Here is a 17,948-nt window from a genome sequence, read left to right on the forward strand (position 1 = left end):
TCTGCTTCTACTACTCTCTGAGATGGCCATGGTTTCCTCCTGTGCCTCATCCCTATTCTTCTGGCACTCCTCCTGGTCTCCATAGGAGACTTGCTGCCACATGCTTACTTACCATATCCCTAATTCTCCCATAGAGGAGTTGCTGCATCATACCTTCCTGCCATACCCCTTATACCACCATAGGAGACTTGCTGCCACATGCTTACTTACCATATCCCTAATTCTCCCATAGAGGAGTTGCTGCATCATACCTTCCTGCCATACCCCTTATACCACCATAGGAGACTTGCTGATACATGCTTACTTACCATATCCCTAATTCCCCCATAGAGGAGTTGCAGTCTCATGCCTTCCTGCTTTGCCCAATATACCATCATTGGGAACTTGCTGCCACATCCCTACCTGCTATACCCCTAATTTCACCATAGAGGAGTTGCTGCCTCAGGACTACTTGCCATACCCCTTAAACCACTGCAGAGGTCTTGGTGCTACTGCTCCACCTACCTGCTAAGCCTTTTATGTATGAGCATGGGGTTTTGGTGCTTCAATGTTGATTGCCGTCTGTTTCTTTATCCTTTGATTTGTTTTATTTTCCCCAGAAAGAAAAAGAAAATTTAAAATAGGAGACAGAGCAGCTTTTAAACTAGATGATGGGGCAAGTCAACAATTGCTTGTGGCCTGGTTTTGGCCTCTGTTGGAAACAGGATGCTGGGCTTGATGGACCTTGGTCTAACCCAGCATGGCAATTTCTTATGTTCTTATGCTCAGAAGCGCGTGGTTTAGAATGATGGGCAAATGTCACATCAGAACATGCCAAGGAAGTAAATTTTCTAGATGAAATAAATGACTGCTTTATGGAGTAGCTGATACAACAAGAGGGGGAGATATTTTAAATCTAATCCTTAATAGAACACATGATTTGATGTGAGATATAATAATGTTTGATCATAATATGATCAAATTTGGCTTAATAACTGGAGGGAGGACATCAAGGAAATCTATTGCATTTAATTTTCAAAAGGGAAATTATGAGAAAATGAGAAAAATGGTTAGGAAAAAACTGAAAAGAGCAGCTGTAAAGGTTAAGACTTTATATCAGGCAAGGACGCTGTTCAAGAATACCATCTTGGAAGCCCAGAGCAGACGTATTCCACACATTAAAAAAGGTGGAAGGAAGGCCAAATGGTTTCTAGCATGGTTTAAAGGTGAGGTGAGAGAGACTATTCTAGCCAAAAGAACATTTTTTCAAAAAATGGAAAAGAAATAGAAATGAAGAAAACAGTTAATGGCATAAGCACTGGCAAGATAGATGCAAAGTATTGATAAGGAAGGCTTAGACAGAATTTGAAAAGAAGCTTGCTGAAAAAGCAAAAATTCATAAATAAAACCTTTTTCAGGTACATTCAAAGCAAAAAGCCTGCGAGAGAGTCAGTTGGACATTTAGATAATCAAGGGATAAAAGGTGCACTAACAGAGGACAAGGTCACAGAAGAGAGATTAAATGATTCCTTTGCTCCAGATTACTGAGGTATTTAAAGGTGGTGATTCAAAGTTAATGAAACAAGTCTCAGTAAACCTGGAATAGGGTAAATTGCCAAAACTATAGAGTAGCAACTCACCTGGACCAGATGAGATGGTATACATGCCTGAGTACTGAAAGAGCTATCATTAAAATCAGCTATGCATTAGGGCGTTATCGCATGCGTTGGGGCCCTAACGCCCACAATAACGCCGTAACGTGTGCAATAAATACCGCATCGCAAAATGCGTGTGCTAATTTAAAATGAGTATTTGGGTGGGAGGAGCTTGGGTGGAGTAAATGGAAATGAGGGTCGGTTAATGTTTACCTTTTTCCTGTGCGTTATTGGCCGACATGTTCTTTATCGCAAATGCCAGTTTGGGAGAAGGGAGGGGGAGAGAACGAGGGAGAGAGAGAGCCTCTGTGGAGGCTCACTTATAATTGAACTTTTTATACCATATAAATATCTGTAAGAGGGGGCATTACGAACTTGGGCTGAGGTTTGGGGGGATGGGGTAGCTTTTGGGGGGCAGTTTTGCATGCACTGTCAGATGTATGAACAGCACAGTTGCCATCAGTGAAGATTTACCGTCATTTGGAGGGATGAAAGGTGAAAGAAGAGTAGATTTGTGTCATGTTCTCTCTACCTAACTTGATGCACTCTCTACCTAGCCGCAATCAAGCATAGGTAGAGAGTAAATGGTAGAAATTTACTCTTCTTTTATCTGTCATCCCTCCAAATCAAATAAAATCTTCACTGATGGCAACTGTGCTGTTCGTCCGTCTGACTGTGCTTGTAAAACTGCCCCCCCAAACCTATCCCACCCTATGGACCTCACCCTGAGTTCATAATGTCCTCTCTTGCAGTAGTATAAAAAGTTCAGTTATAAGTGATCCTCCACAGAGGCGCTCTCTCTCTCTCTCTCTCACTCCAGCTCCAGCTCCAGCAGCTCAAACTGCAAGTAATAAAAGCCTGTTCAGTTGGTAGTGTAGCATGTGAAGGACTTCAAATTTATCCTAACCATGCACCCCCTTTATTTATTTATTTTTTTATCGTGGGCGATATTTATAGCAATTTGATAAATATAGGTCTCAGTTACTTAACTGGCCAGCACTCAATATTGGGCCCGCAATATTTAAAAATGTGTGGTAAAATATTACAAATTAGATATCAATAAGAGCATAATTACACTAAAAATCAAGCCTAATATTAGCACAGTTATGGATCCAACTTTTGTTGTTTTCCTATTTATTTGTGTGGGTCACCTGCCTCTCTGTGTTTCTTACAAGTTACTGATAACAAAGAACTGAAACCCCGAATAATAACGAGGACACAGAGCAGAAGGAGCCGTTGGCGATGACTGTGGCTAACAAGGAAAGTAGGAATTGACTGCAGGGCCCTATTTAAAGTTCTACTCCAGGTTTTCCCCCCAACTTTCACACTGAAAAATAGATAAATCTGAGACGATGTTTTGGGCTACAATCTTCCTAAGACTTGAAAACATAACAAATGACCCAGGTCAAAAGAAGAGCCTGAAGAGGATTGTGCAGAAGTCACTTATAAAACCTGACATTAGGGGGGTCATTTACTACGCCACGGAGGGGACAATACCACGGGCCACGGGAAGGCAGTGCTCCTGTGGCACTGCTCTCCTCCCCAGTAATAATAATACCAGGGGGGCTTCCTGCAGTATTTTAGTTTTCCCTGCAAAAACATTCTGCAGGAAAAAATACCTCGAGGAGGGGGGGGGGGGGGGGGGGAAGGGAAAATAAAAATAAATAAATCACACAATGGCAGCCCACTTCGCCCGGGAGCCACCATCTTCTTAAAAGTCACAGCAGTCCTAAAGCCCTCCCCCCCCCCCTGTGGTTCCAGAGATCACCGCCTCTAGAGGCAGCCCAGCAATTAAAAAAAAAATAAAAATGTGTCCAAAAGTCTCACGGCAACACCCGGCCCCCCCCCCCCCTTCCCAAACCCCTCCCCTTTTCAACAAAAGTCGACCACCCCAATCCAAATCCACAGCCCCCTATAGTCAAAACCCCCCTCCCCAGTTTCAAGCTCCTGCCAGTGGAAGGCACTCCCCCACAAGCCCCTTACCACCCTAGCCCACCCCCCCCCCCCTCGCCCATACCTAAGTGGCCTTTGCCCCATCACATGAGAGGTGCAAAGGTCGGATGGCACCGTTTGAAAGATGGCAGGGGCCGGCCTGAAGCCTGGGAGGCGCGCTCTGGGTCCCACCAGGGACCACCAAGGACCCACTAGGTTACCAGAGAACCACTCAGTGATGGCAGACAGGGGGAGGGAGAGAGGTCAGGAGGGACTGTGCCTTCTACAGGGGGAGCTGGAATCGGGGGGGAGGTTAGAGGGGTAGGGAGAGAGGTCAGGAGGGACTGTGCCTTCTACAGGGGGAGCTGGAATTGGGGGGGAGGTTAGAGGGGTAGGGAGAGAGGTCAGGAGGGACTGCCTTCTACAGGGGGAGCTGGAATCGGGGGGGAGGTTAGAGGGGTAGGGAGAGAGGTCAGGAGGGACTGTGCCTTCTACAGGGGGAGCTGGAATCAGGGGGGAGGTTAGAGGGGTAGGGAGAGAGGTCAGGAGGGACTGCCTTCTACAGGGGGAGCTGGAATCGGGGGGGGGAGGTTAGAGGGGTAGGGAGAGAGGTCAGGAGGGACTGTGCCTTCTACAGGGGGAGCTGGAATCAGGGGGGAGGTTAGAGGGGTAGGGAGAGAGGTCAGGAGGGACTGTGCCTTCTACAGGGGGAGCTGGAATCGGGGGGGAGGTTAGAGGGGTAGGGAGAGAGGTCAGGAGGGACTGTGCCTTCTACAGGGGGAGCTGGAATCGGGGGGGAGGTTAGAGGGGTAGGGAGAGAGGTCAGGAGGGACTGTGCCTTCTACAGGGGGAGCTGGAATCAGGGGGGAGGTTAGAGGGGTAGGGAGAGAGGTCAGGAGGGACTGCCTTCTACAGGGGGAGCTGGAATCAGGGGGGAGGTTAGAGGGGTAGGGAGAGAGGTCAGGAGGGACTGTGCCTTCTACAGGGGGAGCTGGAATCGGGGGGGAGGTTAGAGGGGTAGGAAGAGAGGTCAGGAGGGACTGCCTTCTACAGGGGGAGCTGGAATCGGGGGGGAGGTTAGAGGGGTAGGGAGAGAGGTCAGGAGGGACTGTGCCTTCTACAGGGGGAGCTGGAATCGGGGGGGAGGTTAGAGGGGTAGGGAGAGAGGTCAGGAGGGACTGCCTTCTACAGGGGGAGCTGGAATCGGGGGGGAGGTTAGAGGGGTAGGGAGAGAGGTCAGGAGGGACTGTGCCTTCTACAGGGGGAGCTGGAATCGGGGGGAGGTTAGAGGGGTAGGGAGAGAGGGCAGGAGGGACTGCCTTCTACAGGGGGAGCTGGAATCGGGGGGAAGGTTAGAGGGGTAGGGAGAGAGGTCAGGAGGGACTGCCTTCTACAGGGGGAGCTGGAATCGGGGGGGAGGTTAGAGGGGTAGGGAGAGAGGTCAGGAGGGACTGCCTTCTACAGGGGGAGCTGGAATCAGGGGGGAGGTTAGAGGGGTAGGGAGAGAGGTCAGGAGGGACTGCCTTCTACAGGGGGAGCTGGAATTGGGGGGGGAGGTTAGAGGGGTAGGGAGAGAGGTCAGGAGGGACTGTGCCTTCTACAGGGGGAGCTGGAATCGGGGGGGAGGTTAGAGGGGTAGGGAGAGAGGTCAGGAGGGACTGTGCCTTCTACAGGGGGAGCTGGAATCAGGGGGGAGGTTAGAGGGGTAGGGAGAGAGGTCAGGAGGGACTGTGCCTTCTACAGGGGGAGCTGGAATCGGGGGGGAGGTTAGAGGGGTAGGGAGAGAGGTTCAGGAGGGACTGTGCCTTCTACAGGGGGAGCTGGAATCGGGGGGGAGGTTAGAGGGGGTAGGGAGAGAGGTCAGGAGGGACTGTGCCTTCTACAGGGGGAGCTGGAATCGGGGGGGGGGGGGGAGGTTAGAGAGGGTAGGGAGAGAGGTCAGGAGGGACTGTGCCTTCTACAGGGGGGGGCGGGAATCGGGGGGGGGGAGGTTAGAGGGGTAGGGAGAGAGGTCAGGAGGGGACTGTGCCTTCTACAGGGGAGCTGGAATCGGGGGGGAGGTTTAGAGGGGTAGGGAGAGAGGTCAGGAGGGACTGGTGCCTTCTACAGGGGGAGCTGGAATCAGGGGGGAGGTTAGAGGGGTAGGGAGAGAGGTCAGGAGGGGACTGTGCCTTCTACAGGGGGGAGCTGGAATCGGGGGGGGAGGTTAGAGGGGTAGGGAGAGAGGTCAGGAGGGACTGTGCCTTCTACAGGGGGAGCTGGAATCGGGGGGGAGGTTAGAGGGGGTAGGGAGAGAGGTCAGGAGGGACTGTGCCTTCTACAGGGAGAGCTGGAATCGGGGGGGGGGGGAGGTTAGAGGGGTAGGGAGAGAGGTCAGGAGGGACTGTGCCTTCTACAGGGGGAGCTGGAATCGGGGGGGAGGTTAGAGGGGTAGGGCGAGAGGTCAGGAGGGACTGTGCCTTCTACAGGGGGAGCTGGAATCGGGGGGGAGGTTAGAGGGGTAGGGAGAGAGGTCAGGAGGGACTGTGCCTTCTACAGGGGGAGCTGGAATCGGGGGGGGGGAGGTTAGAGGGGTAGGGAGAGAGGTCAGGAGGGACTGTGCCTTCTACAGGGGGAGCTGGAATCGGGGGGGAGGTTAGAGGGGTAGGGAGAGAGGTCAGGAGGGACTGTGCCTTCTACAGGGGGAGCTGGAATCGGGGGGGAGGTAGAGGGGTAGGGAGAGAGGTCAGGAGGACTGTGCCTTCTACAGGGGGAGCTGGAATCGGGGGGGAGGTTAGAGGGGTAGGGAGAGAGGTCAGGAGGGACTGTGCCTTCTACAGGGGGAGCTGGAATCGGGGGGGAGGTTAGAGGGGTAGGGAGAGAGGTCAGGAGGGACTGTGCCTTCTACAGGGGGAGCTGGAATCGGGGGGGAGGTTAGAGGGGTAGGGAGAGAGGTCAGGAGGGACTGTGCCTTCTACAGGGGGAGCTGGAATCGGGGGGGAGGTTAGAGGGGTAGGGAGAGAGGTCAGGAGGGACTGTGCCTTCTACAGGGGGAGCTGGAATCGGGGGGGAGGTTAGAGGGGTAGGGAGAGAGGTCAGGAGGGACTGTGCCTTCTACAGGGGGAGCTGGAATCGGGGGGGAGGTTAGAGGGGTAGGGAGAGAGGTCAGGAGGGACTGTGCCTTCTACAGGGGGAGCTGGAATCAGGGGGGGAGGTTAGAGGGGGTAGGGAGAGAGGTCAGGAGGGACTGTGCCTTCTACAGGGGGAGCTGGAATCGGGGGGGGAGGTTAGAGGGGTAGGGAGAGAGGTCAGGAGGGACTGCCTTCTACAGGGGGAGCTGGAATCAGGGGGGGAGGTTAGAGGGGTAGGGAGAGAGGTCAGGAGGGACTGTGCCTTCTACAGGGGGAGCTGGAATTGGGGGGGGGAGGTTAGAGGGGTAGGGAGAGAGGTCAGGAGGGACTGTGCCTTCTACAGGGGGAGCTGGAATCGGGGGGGAGGTTAGAGGGGTAGGGAGAGAGGTCAGGAGGGACTGTGCCTTCTACAGGGGGAGCTGGAATCGGGGGGGGGAGGTTAGAGGGGTAGGGAGAGAGGTCAGGAGGGACTGTGCCTTCTACAGGGGGAGCTGGAATCGGGGGGGAGGTTAGAGGGGTAGGGAGAGAGGTCAGGAGGGACTGCCTTCTACAGGGGGAGCTGGAATCGGGGGGGAGGTTAGAGGGGTAGGGAGAGAGGTCAGGAGGGACTGTGCCTTCTACAGGGGGAGCTGGAATCGGGGGGGAGGTTAGAGGGGTAGGGAGAGAGGTCAGGAGGGACTGCCTTCTACAGGGGGAGCTGGAATCGGGGGGGGAGGTTAGAGGGGTAGGGAGAGAGGTCAGGAGGGACTGTGCCTTCTACAGGGGGAGCTGGAATCGGGGGGGGGGGGGAGGTTAGAGGGGTAGGGAGAGAGGTCAGGAGGGACTGTGCCTTCTACAGGGGGAGCTGGAATCGGGGGGGAGGTTAGAGGGGTAGGGAGAGAGGTCAGGAGGGACTGTGCCTTCTACAGGGGGAGCTGGAATCGGGGGGGAGGTTAGAGGGGTAGGGAGAGAGGTCAGGAGGGACTGCCTTCTACAGGGGGAGCTGGAATCGGGGGGGGGGGGTTAGAGGGGTAGGGAGAGAGGTCAGGAGGGACTGTGCCTTCTACAGGGGGAGCTGGAATCAGGGGGGAGGTTAGAGGGGTAGGGAGAGAGGTCAGGAGGGACTGTGCCTTCTACAGGGGGAGCTGGAATCGGGGGGGAGGTTAGAGGGGTAGGGAGAGAGGTCAGGAGGGACTGTGCCTTCTACAGGGGGAGCTGGAATCGGGGGGGGAGGTTAGAGGGGTAGGGAGAGAGGTCAGGAGGGACTGCCTTCTACAGGGGGAGCTGGAATCGGGGGGGAGGTTAGAGGGGTAGGGAGAGAGGGCAGGAGGGACTGTGCCTTCTACAGGGGGAGCTGGAATCGGGGGGGGAGGTTAGAGGGGTAGGGAGAGAGGTCAGGAGGGACTGTGCCTTCTACAGGGGGAGCTGGAATCGGGGGGGAGGTTAGAGGGGTAGGGAGAGAGGTCAGGAGGGACTGTGCCTTCTACAGGGGGAGCTGGAATCAGGGGGGAGGTTAGAGGGGTAGGGAGAGAGGTCAGGAGGGACTGTGCCTTCTACAGGGGGAGCTGGAATCGGGGGGAGGTTAGAGGGGTAGGGAGAGAGGTCAGGAGGGACTGTGCCTTCTACAGGGGGAGCTGGAATCGGGGGGGGGAGGTTAGAGGGGTAGGGAGAGAGGTCAGGAGGGACTGTGCCTTCTACAGGGGGAGCTGGAATCGGGGGGGAGGTTAGAGGGGTAGGGAGAGAGGTCAGGAGGGACTGTGCCTTCTACAGGGGGAGCTGGAATCGGGGGGGAGGTTAGAGGGGTAGGGAGAGAGGTCAGGAGGGACTGTGCCTTCTACAGGGGGAGCTGGAATCGGGGGGGGAGGTTAGAGGGGTAGGGAGAGAGGTCAGGAGGGACTGTGCCTTCTACAGGGGGAGCTGGAATCGGGGGGGAGGTTAGAGGGGTAGGGAGAGAGGTCAGGAGGGACTGTGCCTTCTACAGGGGGAGCTGGAATCGGGGGGGGAGGTTAGAGGGGTAGGGAGAGAGGTCAGGAGGGACTGTGCCTTCTACAGGGGGAGCTGGAATCGGGGGGGAGGTTAGAGGGGTAGGGAGAGAGGTCAGGAGGGACTGTGCCTTCTACAGGGGGAGCTGGAATCAGGGGGGAAGTTAGAGGGGTAGGGAGAGAGGTCAGGAGGGACTGTGCCTTCTACAGGGGGGAGCTGGAATCAGGGGGGAAGTTAGAGGGGTAGGGAGAGAGGTCAGGAGGGACTGCCTTCTACAGGGGGAGCTGGAATCGGGGGGGGAGGTTAGAGGGGTAGGGAGAGAGGTCAGGAGGGACTGCCTTCTACAGGGGGAGCTGGAATCGGGGGGGGAAGTTAGAGGGGTAGGGAGAGAGGTCAGGAGGGACTGTGCCTTCTACAGGGGGAGCTGGAATCAGGGGGGAAGTTAGAGGGGTAGGGAGAGAGGTCAGGAGGGACTGTGCCTTCTACAGGGGGAGCTGGAATCAGGGGGGGAGGTTAGAGGGGTAGGGAGAGAGGTCAGGAGGGACTGTGCCTTCTACAGGGGGAGCTGGAATCGGGGGGGGAGGTTAGAGGGGTAGGGAGAGAGGTCAGGAGGGACTGTGCCTTCTACAGGGGGAGCTGGAATCAGGGGGGGAGGTTAGAGGGGTAGGGAGAGAGGTCAGGAGGGACTGTGCCTTCTACAGGGGGAGCTGGAATCGGGGGGGGAGGTTAGAGGGGTAGGGAGAGAGGTCAGGAGGGACTGTGCCTTCTACAGGGGGAGCTGGAATCAGGGGGGAAGTTAGAGGGGTAGGGAGAGAGGTCAGGAGGGACTGTGCCTTCTACAGGGGGAGCTGGAATCGGGGGGGGAGGTTAGAGGGGGAGGGAGAGAGGTCAGGAGGGACTGTGCCTTCTACAGGGGGAGCTGGAATCGGGGGGGAGGTTAGAGGGGTAGGGAGAGAGGTCAGGAGGGACTGTGCCTTCTACAGGGGGAGCTGGAATCGGGGGGGAGGTTAGAGGGGTAGGGAGAGAGGTCAGGAGGGACTGTGCCTTCTACAGGGGGAGCTGGAATCAGGGGGGAGGTTAGAGGGGTAGGGAGAGAGGTCAGGAGGGACTGTGCCTTCTACAGGGGGAGCTGGAATCAGGGGGGAGGTTAGATGTGGGAATTGAGTTTTTGGGTTTGAGTAGGGGGCAGGGAGTCGCCACACAACTGTAACTTTCGGGACTGCTGGGCTGCCTGTAGGGGAAGGTAGGGGTCTTGGCAGACCCAGGGGGAGGGCCTTGGACATGAAGGGAAGGGGGTTGGCTTTCAGGATGCTGCGGGCCTTTTACATTTCCTGCCGGAAGCACCAGGCTTGCAATGCTCCTGGGAAAATGTCGCCACCCTTCCTGCGTTGAGGCTTAACTTTCCAGAAAGTAACGTGACTTGTCATTTCAGGCGAGCCGCGTTATTTTATTTGCATGAAATTAGGTATTTATGAACTGCTTTGCATGCATTTGCAAAGCCTTGTGCCTGGAAAGCAGTTCATTTAAATACGTACCTTTTTCTTGAGAAAATATCATGCTATAGTCCTGCGATAGCCACATAATCACAAGATAAATGCTGGGTTTTTTTTTTACTGCTTATCGCTGCTTAGTAAATATACAACCTGTATATGGCAAGAGCAGATCCACATAAACTAGCAAGCAATTCAAGTTCGATTACTATGTAAAAAAAACGCAGAAATCGTTAGAAGGCATTCTGGAATTATATGCTGAGGCTTCATTTGAATTATTGCAACCAAACGAATTTCTCCCAGTCTAAAGAAAAAAAAAAAAGCTTTGAGGAGCCCATTTTCAGGCAGCTGTATTCAGTGGCTAGCATTAGGATCGCTGACCTTAGGAGTCCTGACATTTGGACTGCTCTCCGACAGTCCTAAAGTTGGCGGAGCAGCATTATCTGGCTAATGTAGCCAGATAATGCTGCTCCAGCCCAGAACGCCTCCAGCTAGATAAACATTTTTTGACAGCTAAAAAAAAATCTTTTCTATGTCTGGGACAGTGAAACAAGCAGAATTTTTAAATCCCGCTGCTTGGCTAAGTCTGAACTTAGCTGGGCAAACAGCTTTAAATATTCACCCCGGTATGTCTGTTCTGTTGGGTTTAATTCGGGTCATTTTACAGTACATCGCATTAGCTGCTTGGTGCACCAGAGAGCAATCAGCCCGTTGGATGGGGGGACACATGGATTGTTGCAGTACAAAAATTAGCTAAATATAGATTTATTGATTAAGGGTACAGAAGATTTAAGGGAAGATATGATAAAAGTCAAGAATGTAATTCTAAAATGGAAGAAATGGATTGCTGCCAACAAGCCCTTGTGCGACAGTAAGCAATTTAAAAATAAGAGGCCATGAAATGAAACAAAATAAGGGGGAACCTAGCCGCCTGCAGACTGGAATTACTTCATATAAGGGCCAGCTCAAGATATTGTACGGAGCAAACAGCCAAAGGCAATAACAGAGGCCGGTGACATAAATCAGTTCTAGACGCACCTGGAGGTTGAGCAGACCTCAATGTGTTACAGCTGCATGAACTGGATTTAGCACTGTCAAAACACTGTAATTTATGAAGACGAGAGGTTTCATTCACTAGTGTCATTCTTATTTAACTGCCTGACAAATAAATCTATAGACTAGAGTGCATGGAAGACAAATAACCAGGCAAACTGTTTTCCCAATTTCTACTTGTCTACTTACATGGGAATGAATGATCATGCCAAGTGCATACATTTTTTATGCCAGAAGCAAAACAACAATACTACTTTGTTACAGTACTTTATGTACATCCTATTAAAAGATTTAGACAGGGTGCCTTTTTAAACTTTAATCTTACTTTTATTGAATATCACTATGCATGAAATATTCAAAAATTCAGTATTGACATCAATTCAATACAGTGAAAAGAGAGAGCAAGCGTCTTAATAATGTGCAATATATATTCACATGCGACATAAAATCCTGCTAATATCACCCTGGAAAAACATTTTTAGAACGTCGATCTGTTCCATGAACATTCAGATGACATTATCGATAGAGATAGGCCAGCTTCTTTGAAAGACGTTTGTGAACAAATTCAACCAATCTGGAAACAAATTGCAACGGTTCGCTGAAAGAGTTTCACAAACGTCAGGAAATATTTCTTCACGGAGAGGGTGGTGGATGCCTGGAATGCCCTTCCGGAGGGGGTGGTGAAGACGAAAACAGTGAAGGAGTGCAAAGGGGCATGGGATAAGCATGGTGGATCCCTAGGGACTAGTTGGAAATGAAGAGGGAGGTGCACGGGGGTAACTTGCTGTGTGGCGGTTGCTGCCCTTGGCCGATGGGTCTTCGTGCTGTTAGTGCAGCTCCAATAGTGCTCTTTGCTTTAACAGTAGGGGGGGGGGGGGAAGGGAGGGGGGAGAATCGGACTCAGACAGCAGCCAACGAGGACACTAGGAAAACAAGTAGGAGTAAGGGTAACTTGCTGATGTGGCGGTTGCTGCCCTTGATCAATCAGCCTGATACTTTTGATGCTCCCACATGCTTGCTGGGCAGATTGCATGGACCGTTTGGTCCTTTTCTGCCTTCATTTCTTTGTTTCTATTAGGGATGTGAATCATTTTTTTTATGATGGGTCGGGCTATGGGTCGGGCGACCCGTGGAAAATTATGTTTTCCAATGAGTCATTTTTTTTTCCTCGGCAATTTTTGCCGAAAAACAAACAAACCACCCCAATCCTTCATATTTAGTTAATTACAATCTCCCATCCTCCCGACCCCTCCAAAACTTGCTTAAATTCCCTGGTGATCCAGCGGGGGTCCCGGGAGCGATCTCCCGCTCTCGGGCCATCAGCTGCCAGTAAACAAAATGGCGCCAGTGGTCCTTTGCCCTTACCATGTGATAGGGGCTGCCGATGCCATTGGTCGGCCCCTGTCACATGGAAGGAGCAATGGATGGCACGTTGTGATAAATATCTCAGGCATTAGGACCAGAGCACATTTTGATGAATGACCCTGATTGTTTGGAAAAAATTCATAGATTATATATTCTGTATATGGTCATGTAAAATTGAAGGTTTGCATTAATTAATTGGATTGATCAACACTTTGGATCCAAATCTAAAATTTTCTGTCAGTACCATCAGAATTGCATCTCCTTCTTGGGGAAAGCCGCTGCTTATCCCTGGAAGTGAGCAACAAGGAATCGATGGACTCTTTGGGATCTGCCGAGTACTTCATAGAGGCCCAGATTGGCCTCTGTTGGAAACAGGATGTGGGGCACGATGCCCCCTTGGTCTGACCCAACATGGCACTTCTTAGGTTCCTATGCATGGATTGTTTTCCTCAGAAAAACCACCTGTGCAATGGATGAGTGGACTAAGCCTGCACAGGAAGGGATCTGGCTAAGGAGGGATGAGGAGGAACCTGTTGGAAGTGTAGGGTTGGCAAGAGAAACTGGGAGAGGAACCGAGAAGTATGGATCAAGGAGGAATGAGGAGCAGAGCAAGCGGGGGGGGGTGGGGGGTGATTAAGGAGTGGAGTAAGCAAAGGGGTTAAATCCTTTTAACCCCAAATATAAGTTAAAGTATGCCCATGCAGGAGAAGGAGAATTTAAAAAGTGCAGAGGGAGTAAGTAGGGGAGGAGGAAAAGAGGATAAGATGGGGAGAGGAGGAAGAAGTGAGTAGGAGAATGTGAGAGAAAAAGAGGGAGAGGTCTTAAGAAAGAGTGATATTGATGGGCAATGATAGGGGGAGAGAATGTGGTGTGGTTAGGCTACAGGGGGTGGGGAAGAGGAAGGAGGAGGATGGGGGGGAGGACACGGACGTAGAAGAGCTGGGATTGGGGGACGGGGCTTTGAGTGCTTCCCTAGTTTTTGTTTTGTCCACATTAATCTTTCCTCATTTCTGATTTTATCTAACTCCTCTCTGGACATTTAAAATACAGAGGCTGGAGCTGTAATTTGTGTTGAGTTAAAAATCTCCAATGATTTAAAAAAAATTGGCTTCTAGGCTAATGCATCATTCATTATCACTGCTGGCACTTCTTTTAATGAAAGTAACAAGACTTTCAATTCATAAGTGTTTCGTGCTGCAATAATTGTCTTCCAGCGTTCAAAGCATCCTTGAAAATGTGCTCCTCGCCTGATCCGATGGAATGTATTTTAAAGAATAAAACCGTAACATGAGCCACAAAAAGGTTGCCTGAAATATAGTCTACAGATTTACCTAATTAGTAATGAAAGTGGTAGTACTCTTTCCTTATTATCATATGCACATAGCAAAATAATAGCAATGACATTAGCAACTGACAGTTATTGAACAGACTCTGATATTTATTAATAGAGCAAACTTTAATAATCTATTGGAAAATAAAAAAGATTAATAGAAAGGATTTCCTATCCTATGCCAGGCCTTCCCCAGCCTGTTCTGATGACCTCCACAGCCAGTCAGGATATCCATAATGAATATGCATGAGCTTAATTTGCATATAGCGGGTCTCTAATGCATGCAAGTTCATTCCATTCGTATTCCTGTCGGCTGTCTTTAAACCCCATCCTGCCGCGTGGGGAGCTCTGCGCTATGCCCTCCATTGGTGTTCAGTTGACTTTGGTTATGGAAGGAGCTCCTTCATTGGCTGTCTTGAGGAATGGATTTTTTTTTTTCCAGCCCTGGGCTAACATTCACTTGGGCTTTGTGAAGGAAGGGATTTTCCAGGCTCTGTTCTGGTGCACGGTCCCTTTGTTAAGGAAAAAATTGTCTTTGCACTGATGCTCAATAGGCTTTGGTTAGGGAAAGGATTTACCACCATCCCTACCTGTCAGCCTTGACTCACATTATGACCAAAAAAAACTATAATTCACACGTATTCAATTTGAAGTTTTGTTTACAAAGTATTATTTTAAAAGGAGCAGTGAAATGCCTCTGTCTCAATTCTTGATTTGAAGAATGAATATTCCTGTCACTGATAAATTCTTTAATCTAAAAGTCTCATTCTCATTTCATTATATATATTTGTAGCTTTGAAAGTGAGCTTTAAATCAATATAAAAGAATTACCATCAGCGTTGTATCATTATAAATGACTAATGACCGGGCACTGCAGTAAGAGAGGTTATATGGTATTGATAGTAAGAATATAAAAAAATAATAATAATTTGTCAATAAAAAATGACTCCTACCGAAACATGGAAGCTATGCTGATGGGTTATCGAAGTATCACTGGATGCACTAAAACAGCGCATCTTAAGAACACTGTTGTACAGGCCGCCACTCAGGCACGGGTTTTCCCGCCTGCTTCCGCCGCACTCTCATAGACTCTACCACGCTCACATTCATACCCGTTCTGGCAAAACACACATTCACACAGCTTTCAAGAAGCCTACACTCATATACACGTACGGCGGCTGCCACGCTGAACATGCTCACATATTCAAACAGCTTTGTCTCCAGCACTCCCACCACCAACCAACGAGACAGCAAAGGCAACGGCTGAGGTCAACAGAATGGAAAGGGTACTGTGTGCCCCCCCCCCCCCCCGCTCTCCCCTCCCATCCTATCTGATACTTTTGCTTTTCTTCCGAAGCTTTACAGCTATTCCCGCTGCCCAGTTCCATGATACTTTGCTTAATCATGGGTCTAAGCCATGAAGGAACTGGTACTACGGTGCACCTCTATGGGGCCCAGGACATAAAGAGGCAGCAACGTGACAGAGCCTTGCAGTTGAGGTGTCCCTGTGCCCAACTGACCTGGGCTGGTATTCGTGGGACGGAGACTGGCCTGACAGGAGTCACCCTTGGGCGGGCCTTCCTGGTCCTTGGATGCTTGGCATCTGGTGCCTCCACCTGGGGAAGAAGGTGTTAATGGGTGGGATTTCCCTCTCTCCAACCAAGGATCATAAGAACATGCCATACTGGGTCAGACCAAGGGTCCATCAAGCCCAGCATCCTGTTTCCAACAGTGGCCAATCCAGGCCATAAGAATCTGGCAAGTACCCAAAAACTAAGTCTATCCCATGTTACCGTTGCTAATGGCAGTGGCTATTCTCTAAATCAACTTAATTAATAGCATGTAATGGTCTTCTCCTCCAAGAACTTATCCAATCCTTTTTTAAACACAGCTATACTACTAACTGCACTAACCACATCCTCTGGCAACAAATTCCAGAGTTTAATTGTGCGTTGAGTAAAAAAGAACTTTCTCCGATTCGTTTTAAATGTGCCACATGCTAACTTCATGGAGTGCCCCCTAGTCTTCAATTATCTGGAAGACTAAATAACCGATTCACATCTACACGTTCTAGACCTCTCATGATTTTAAACACCTCTATCATATCCCCCCTCAGTCGTCTCTTCTCCAAGCTGAAAAGTCCTAACCTCTTTAGTCTTTCCTCATAGGGGAGCTGTTCCATTCCCCTTATCATTTTGGTCGCCCTTCTCTGTACCTTCTCCATCGCAATTATATCTTTTTTGAGATGCGGCGACCAGAATTGTACACAGTATTCAAGGTGCGGTCTCACCATGGAGCGATACAGAGGCATTATGACATTTTCCGTTTTATTCACCATTCCCTTTCTAATAATTCCTAACATTCTGTTTGCTTTTTTGACTGCCGCAGCACACTGAACCAACGATTTCAATGTGTTATCCACTATGACACCTAGATCTCTTTCTTGGGTTGTAGCACCTAATATGGAACCCAACATTGGGTTCCATATTAGGTGGATATCCTGAAAACCCGACTGGCTGGTGGGCCCCCAGGACAGGGTTGGGGACCACTGTTCCACATGACAGTGAATATCATTTTTGCTGAGCAACCAGCCAATGGATGGCATAGGTTTGTATTTTTCAAGAAGGTTCATCTTAGTAGGTGTTGCACCAATATTAATCACTTTCATTTGTTTTATTCTATCAGAGTCTCATGCCAAATAATCCAAATGAATAGATCAGATAGGACAACTCAAGAAGGTTAGTGAGGCAGAAATAGTACTGTATAATCACATGATTGTTCATGCCTGTGTATATCTTACATTTTCTGGACATCGTGTAGTTTTAATAAACACTCATGTAATTGACTTTTTCTCAAAGAAATAATGTCGTCGTCAAGCTTCACAATGACATCTCCAATGTGTGAGACAGTTTATCAGTCATAGCATTCACCAGACAAATGATAACATTGTTAATTATGGTCTGTGAAAGATTCCTTTGAGGAATAAATTTTCATTTGCATATAAATTACCCAACCTTTTTTTTCAGGTTTTCTGGGAGTTCATAAACAAATATGAAAACTTCTCATTCCATTGCCATGGTTTCTAAAAAAAAAACCCAACCCAAATAGTCTTATTTATGGTAAATAGTGCTATTGGAAACCCCTAGATTTAGCAGTAACAATCTCATCTTCCATGCTCTAGGGTTTCAGTTTTGTAGCTTATCATTTTTTTTGGAGGATTGCTATTCTTTTGATAGTTTTGCTACCTTTTATTGTTTCATTTACAGAGAATTTTTAAGCACAACAAAATTTGCACATTTTTGTTTTGTTTTGCCCCTACCTTGAGATCAATGAATTCCTTTTCCCCTGGACTTTCAATGCCAGCCTTCCCAATATTTTCAAAGCAAAGAAAAACGGTTTAGAAATGACTATGCATAGACAACTATCATTTAAAGACCTTTCATTTTGCTTCCATAGCCATTTTTGTTGTTACCTGAAAGCTCCATCTTCCTCTCTTCCAGGCCCATTGAAGTTGGTCCCTATTAGGACTACTGTGCCATAAGCCTTCTTGCACAGCTACCCTGGAGTTTCCCTCCATGTTTAACCCCTTTCCTCTGCCTTGTAGACTCGCCATCACAATGGGAATTCTTGGCCATGGGTCACATTTGTAGCTCTCTCTGCAGCCTGGTATGAATATACCCTTAGTCCAGTGAAGGCGAACTCATGTCCTCGAGTGCCACAGACAGGCCAGGTTTTCAAGATATCCATAATGAAAATGCATGAGAAAGATTTGCATGCACTGCATACTGCTCCCAGCATCCCCCGGGAGAGCACTCCGTGTTACACCCGTCAGTCACAGATGGCTGCGACCACTAATGCTCACCTCTTTCTTTGCTACCTTGTCGTCATTGGGGAGAATGGCGGCTTCTGCCAGCTACCGCTGACCTGCCTGGCATTCCCGGGACAGCGTGGGCGCTGCCGACCGCCATCTTGCTTCTGGGATCACCTAGGCGCACACGTGCGCACAGAGGCAAGTCTTGTACACGTCATGGCGGGAACCTCGGGGGCGTCTCCTCCGGATGACGTCTTTACT

Source organism: Rhinatrema bivittatum, chromosome 5 (assembly GCF_901001135.1).
Source record: "Rhinatrema bivittatum chromosome 5, aRhiBiv1.1, whole genome shotgun sequence".
NCBI lineage: Eukaryota > Metazoa > Chordata > Amphibia > Gymnophiona > Rhinatrematidae > Rhinatrema > Rhinatrema bivittatum.